Here is a 7,115-nt window from a genome sequence, read left to right on the forward strand (position 1 = left end):
TTTTCTTCTACTTTTCTTTTCTATTTTTTTCCCTCACACTTTCCCTCGAATTTTTCTGGAACCAAACATGACCTAAAGGTATTAATGCCACATGGTTTCTTTAATTGATCTACTATATGATAAATTCTTATTTAACTATTTTAAGATATATGTCAATTTATGATTAGTTACCTTTGACACATGAAAATTATGAATCAGACAAATTTTTTCTTCCAAAAAATGATGACCGAGAAAAAAGATGATTCATGGATTACTTTAGTTTATGGAGGCAAAGAAATTGGGCTCATAACATCAAGGTTTAGTTTGGTTTGGAAAAATATTCAAGAAAGAAAAAAGAATGTTAAAGAACTCATATTTGATTTCACCACCTAAAATACAAAAAAAATTAAATATAATTAAAATTATATATTTCTAAATTTTTATTTAATAAAAAATATAAAAATCGAATTTAACCTATTTTTTATTTTATTTTTTTTCATTTTTTTCTTTATTTTCTTTTCCCGTTACTGATCAAGTTTTCTAACCATCAATCATAATCTAAACAGAGACGATGGAGAGAGAAATTACACACACCGACATTAAAGAAGTCAGAAGATGGTGAAATTTTGGAAGGTATTGCTGTATTGGTTACTCACAAAGGTGTTGTTCTAGACGATCTTTAAGGCTATGTTTGGTTCCCGGAAAATTTGAGGGAAAATGCGAGGGAAAGAAAATACAAAGGAAAAGTAGAAGGAAAAAAAAAGTGAAGGAAAATAAACAAATAGATTAAAAGTTAATAAATTATTTTTTTTTGTTACTTCAAACTCATTTTATTTATTTTAACTCATCAATATAAAGATTAAATAATTTAAAAATACATAAATTTTTAATTAGTTTTAATTATATTTGATTTTCTTTGATATTTTTTATAGGACAACCAAACATGAGAAAATTATTTTCCTTAGCATTTTTTTTCTTTCCTTTGTACTTTCCGGGAACCAAACATAGCCTAAAAAAACAAAACAAGAACAGAAATTGATTTTGCCTGATGCATGAGTTGTACTGTACATAAGGTATTAACAAACATCTAATCTTATCGAAAAATTTTGACCATTTCATAGGTTATTTTTTAATGGCAGAAGGAACAAAAAATGGATAGCGTAAACAAATTTTATGATACGGATGTTTCCATAGGCTGGACGTGAGATCCTTGGGCAGGAAGGAAATTTGCTTAAATTTCATGTCACGGGATGACAGTAACATCACGAATTTTTTAATCGAGATGTTTTTGTTACAGATCATTCTGTTGAAAGTTCCACGCCAAGGTTGGAACTGATAGGGTCATTTGGCAAAGGATAAAATCCTTGCAATCTCATCTGACTCATGCTTCACAAGTCCTTCTCGTTTCTTCAACAAAGGAATCTTTTGAACAATTGGTTTAGGATGTGATTGCCGATTGGGACGGTTGAATTGGGTATATCTAAATATTTAGAGCAAATTGGAAAGCCAAGAAAAATAAATAAAATAAACTTAAAGAATAATATAAAAATAGTTTATTCATTTAAAGCTGTGAGTGCTTTAGGTGGATTGCAAATTCCTTTAAAGTCAATTATGTTTGAGGTTGTAGATGGACCAAATTAAATCAACCGTATTTTTCTTTTTTAAATTGTGGGTATTTTTTTTTATATCTTTTTTTTAATTAAATGGACAAGGAGAGTTTCCGCTAATATTTTAGGAACTTGATCGGCTATCAAGTCAGGAAATTATCTGATTCAGCAGATCGGTCAATTACATCTATAATTTTTTACTTAATATATTTAATTATTAGAAATTATGACCATTCAAAACAATTTAATACCACGATAAACACAAACATGGCTAATGGAACGGGGGAGGGAACAGGTGGACCCAGGTGCTGATGCAGGAATGGAAAAAAGAGGTGGAGGTGGGCCCAAGTGGCGCTGACCCAATGAGATGAACAAGGGATGGTTTCCCAATTCCCAACCATGGTTCAGCCCTGGTTGTGTCCAAAATTAAAAATTAGACCTATTTATTAAGAGCATTTAAACTTCTTAAAAACATATGAAAAGCTTGTGAATTTAATATTAATGAAAACAATTAAGAAGTAATTAATTAGATACAAGCAATTTTGATGTAGGAATGAAGGGAAAAGAAAAACAATTTTAATTACTAGAGTTGGGAATTTAACCTTGGAGAGGGAAAACTTTGATACAATAAACTTATATAAAATTCCTAAGCTAATTAATTGAAACATAAAACTTAGATATTGATTAATACTAATAAATAAATATCAAGGGACATTTTTTTTAGTATTATAGGATAAAACTCTCTCAAGAGAATTTTGTATAAAAATTTTCCTCACATTGTAATATTAGATTTTCTTAGGTTATGCTTGGTTCTAGAAAATACAAGAAAGGAACAAAAAATATTAAGAAAAATGGTTTCTTGTTTCACTATAAAAAAATAAAAATAAAAATAAAAATCAAATATAATTAAAATTAATTTAATATTTATATATTTTTAAATTATTTAATCTTGTTATAATAGGAAGAAATAATTAAAATGAGTTTAAAGAAATATATAAAAATAATTTATTAAATTAAATTTTTTTTTTCTGCTTTCCCTTTTTTACTTTCTTTCCTTCACATTTTCCCTCAAATTTTTCAAAACCGAACATAATCTTATTCAATTAGGAAAGTTATTAGGAATATTTTTATAAATATTATAAGTTATGAAGGGAAAATGTTATGAAGTGAAGATAAGTTTGTAGAAATTATATAAGATAGATAGAGATATGAAGAAGAACATGAGATATTCGATGGAGTGAAGGGGTTCATGGTTTATGGTATGGATATAAGGAGAGGGGAAATATAAGATATTTCGGGAACTCAATACTTGTATTTGATTTTTTATTCTATAATATTTTTTGTAGTATGGATACAGAGAGTGGAGAAATATAAGATGTTTCGGAAATCCAATACTTGTATTTGATTTTCTATTCTATAATATTTTTTATGGTATAGTGAAAAGATTTTTTATAATCCTAGACATGATTGACCAAATCACATTAAAGTCTTGTGTATCATTGTGTTTATTATTTTATTTTTATATTCTTAATTTAATGTTATTTGCATTAAAACCTCTACAGGCACAATAATTTTTTTATAAAATTTTATGAACTCTTATGAGGCATAAAAATGATGAAAACAAGCACGTTTCACAGTAATTAATATTAAACGTGATTTTAAAAATTACTATAAAAAAAAAAGGCTCTAAAATAGCGAATAAAAAACTACTTGATATTGACAACTATATTTTCTTGAAAATTGGGTGAAGCTGCCTTAGGCTAATACAATTATTTTTACTTTAATATAAAATTATCTTAAAGGAATTGGGAGAAAATTAGATGAAGCTCCTTTGCTATTACAATTATTTTTAACTTAAATTAAAATTATATTTGTGAATTAATAAAATATAGGATGAATATTTGGATAAGATAATTCACAAAAATATCATAATCTTGTATTCTCTGAAATATTCTTTCTATTAAAAATAATTTTTAAAAACAGTTTTTAAACATAGTTATTAATAATTTCTAGAACAAAAATATATTTAAAAATTTGAAATATTATTAATTTGTTTTTTATATTTTTAAAAATGACTTTTATAAGTATTATTTTGTTTTTAATATTTTTTTTATATTTGTATAATTATTTTTTGAAATATATGTTAGAAAATAATTAAAAACAATAATATATGCTAAATAAATATTTCATTTTAGAAAAAAATTACCAAAAACTTGTTTTTTATATAAAAAAAATTATCAAGCAGAAAAGCAGTTCTAAATTATATTCTCAAAAAAAAAACTTATTTTCAGAATAATTAAAAAAAAATATATTTTTATCAAAAAATTATCAAATATACTTTCAATTGAAAAACAATATAAAATTATATTCTAAAAAAAAAAAAAAATCTTATTTTCAAAATAAAAATTAAAAAAATAATCTTTATTAAAAAAATAATGAAACGCTTTTTTAATTAAGAAAAACATTTGTAAATAGACTTTGCAATGCCAAATTAATGAAATCAAAAGTCTATAGTTTGACATTTATGTCTTATATTTGAAAAATGAAGACCTATTTCTGTTTAAATGATGGCACATGCCCAATGTCTGGACCTGTTGAACTGAATTTTTGTTGTTGTTTGGAAATGAGTAAATTGGCAAAAATTTTACAAATCATTTCTATTGTTTTTAATGCTTAATAAATAAAAGTTTTAAGTGATAAAAAAAAATTTAAAATACTTTCTAAAATCAATTTCAAAAACACCTCTTAACAACCCTAATCGAATCTTCATGTCACCATCCATCAATTTGCCTTAATCCAATCTTCATGTCACCATCCATAGCAGAAGGGTTAACAAAAATAATAATAATTACAGTTGAAATTTTCCACTTTCTCAAATTGGAATGGTAAAAGTGGGTTCTCATTAAATATTTAGATATGAGAATCCCAAAACCCAACTTGGGAAAATTCTACCCTACGGTCCGCCACTAGTGCACGTGGCAGCAAGAGGTGTAGAGAAAAAGTCAGTGGGCAATGGATAAAAAGGTTGTCAGGCAAAGGAAAAGCCTAAAATCAAACATGTGCGTCATTGAGGGAGAAATAGATGAGGAAGTGAAACGCTTATAATCAGGTGAGTCGGTCCGAAACCAGCAAGTATCCATAACAAAATCATGCCTACTGATCACTGTGCAACTTCCATTGATGTTTTGGGAAGCTGCCAGCACGGACAACAAAAGCTTCATGCCGCCACTTTGCCCTGCACCATTCTTTCCCTTCTCAACTTCATAGTTCCGGTGCTCGTGGCTCTCGTTGGTTGGAGGTTCCAAAATGCTACGGTTTCCGTCTTTCAAGCCCACCCAACAACCATCAAGGTGACTGTTGCAAGCCAACTTGCATTTGTAGTGGCATGTGGAATCGAGTTAGGCTTCCAAACCAATCACTCTCCTTCTTGGGCTGCTCTCCTCCGCGCCATCATCGTGTTTTCTGCTTTGCTCTTGGTGGCGTCATTGGCGTCACTAGTGTTCCCGGATGCATTGCCTTCACTTGGAAGGAGGTGTTTGTCGGTTGGCCACAGAATATTCATGGAGAAACTTCACACTCTATTGACAAGAATGCAACAAAGTCAAATGAGAAGAAACCCTTCGGTTCTACCATTGACCAACATCGATAAAGGTTATACAGTCCCCATAACCAACATGGATGCAGTTTATACAGTCCCTACTGGTACAAGTGCACAATACTAGAGTCCTTCCTCTTGTGTTTTTCTTTACTACGTACACACTTATTCCTGAGTCCTGTTGTGTTAATTTGTTTACTATATACACAGCTATTCCTGAGTTCTATTGTATTTCTTGAGTTAGTGTTACCAAGTTCTAACAACAGAGGAATGTAATTTTAGGTTGAATATATTGAGATACATATATATGGAGTTTGAACTCATGGCCTTTCAAATTTCACCATAATAGCTTATTAGATAATCAACTTTCTAAAAATTTAAACCATTAAGATTTATACCCACTTTAAAATATTGTATATCTTTCATTTTTCTCCTCTTTTATCATTTTTTTCTCTCAAACTTGATTCTCAACATTCAAATGGAGTGCTTCTCTTTTTCTCTCTTTGTGTTAAACAAACATGTCTACACCTGCTATTAAATGAACAAGGAGAGTTCCTCTTGTTTATGGATCTCTCATAAGTTTTCATCAAACAACCTATATAAGTTTGTTTTATTAACATTATCAATTTAATCATAAAAAAAGAAATAATCAGTTTGTTTGTGAGTAACTTCCACTATATATTAATATAATAAAATTATGATTTAAACTATTCTCATACATGTATTATTTTTCTTCCTTTCTTTTCCTCTCTTGCTTTCAAATATATTAATATTTACTAAGTTGTAACCCAACGTTTTAAAAGTCATTTAATACTCATATAATGGAGCCAACATTCTCAAGCCCAAGGCATGCTTTGAACCCTACACTAAATATATGGCCTTCGGATTGGTATGTTTAATAAAATAATTTAATAATATGACTTAAAGTAAAAAATAATCAATTTAATCATAATATTAATATAATAAAATTATGATTTAACCTATTCTCATACATATATTATTTTTCTTCCTTTCGTTTTCTCTCTTGCTTTCAAATATATTAATATTACTAAGTTGTAGCCCTACGTTTTAAAGCTCATTTAATACTCACGTAATGGAGTCAACATTCTCAAGCCCAAGGCATGCTTTGAATCCTTCACTAAAAATGATTGATTGGTGTATTAGGCCTTCTTATAGGATTGGATTGAAGGTTTTGCTAACCATATTGCGGATGTGGGATTCAAAAAATATGAGACCAGACTAGGTCTTTGGTGGGAAAATGGGGGGTGCACCAACAATCTTGTATTTGAATGCACTTAATATATATAGCAATTAAAATTAATAAAATATATAGTTATTAAAATCTAGACAACTTTGAATAAATTTTTTATTTTTATTTTATCTAAATAATTAAAATTTAAATATATTTAGTAAAATTAATTAGTTATATCTTGAAAAAAGTCATGAAAGCCCAAACGCATAAACTTTTGTCACGAGTGGGAGGGGTGCGCCAGGCCCGAGCAAGCTATTGTGGAGGGACCTCCCCCTAAAAAAATTAATTTAATATCATGTGGGACGATATCCCACGTATCAGATATTAAACTGATAAGAACAGATACTACACTTGATCTTACCCAAAAGGCCGAGAAAGGTATGCTTTGTATGGTCTCTTGGTCGTCCTTTTATATTATGTCTGCTGCACTTTTTTTCTCTTTGTTAGTCAACGTGGGACATAGAGAATAGAGTGTAGTACAACTTACAAATATATCAACACACTTACAAATACTTACATAAATAACACCTGCTAATGTAATTTGAAAATAATGTAAGGATTTGAAATAAAGACAAAATTTATTATGGTTATTTTTTTCATTTTAATACCCCTTCATCCTTTTATATTTTCTATTTCCTTAATTTTTAAGCATAGAAATATGTGAAATTACTCATATACCCTC

General features: G+C 28.5%; 1 pseudogene; it reads right to left on the reverse strand.

Annotated features, from left to right (window-relative positions):
- Window positions 1–6,660: 6,660 nt before the first annotated feature.
- Window positions 6,661–6,815, reverse strand: LOC117932826 (annotated as a pseudogene).
- Between the last annotated feature and the right edge of the window lie 300 nt (window positions 6,816–7,115).

The sequence above is a fragment of the Vitis riparia genome, chromosome 15, assembly GCF_004353265.1.
Source record: "Vitis riparia cultivar Riparia Gloire de Montpellier isolate 1030 chromosome 15, EGFV_Vit.rip_1.0, whole genome shotgun sequence".
Taxonomy (NCBI): domain Eukaryota; kingdom Viridiplantae; phylum Streptophyta; class Magnoliopsida; order Vitales; family Vitaceae; genus Vitis; species Vitis riparia.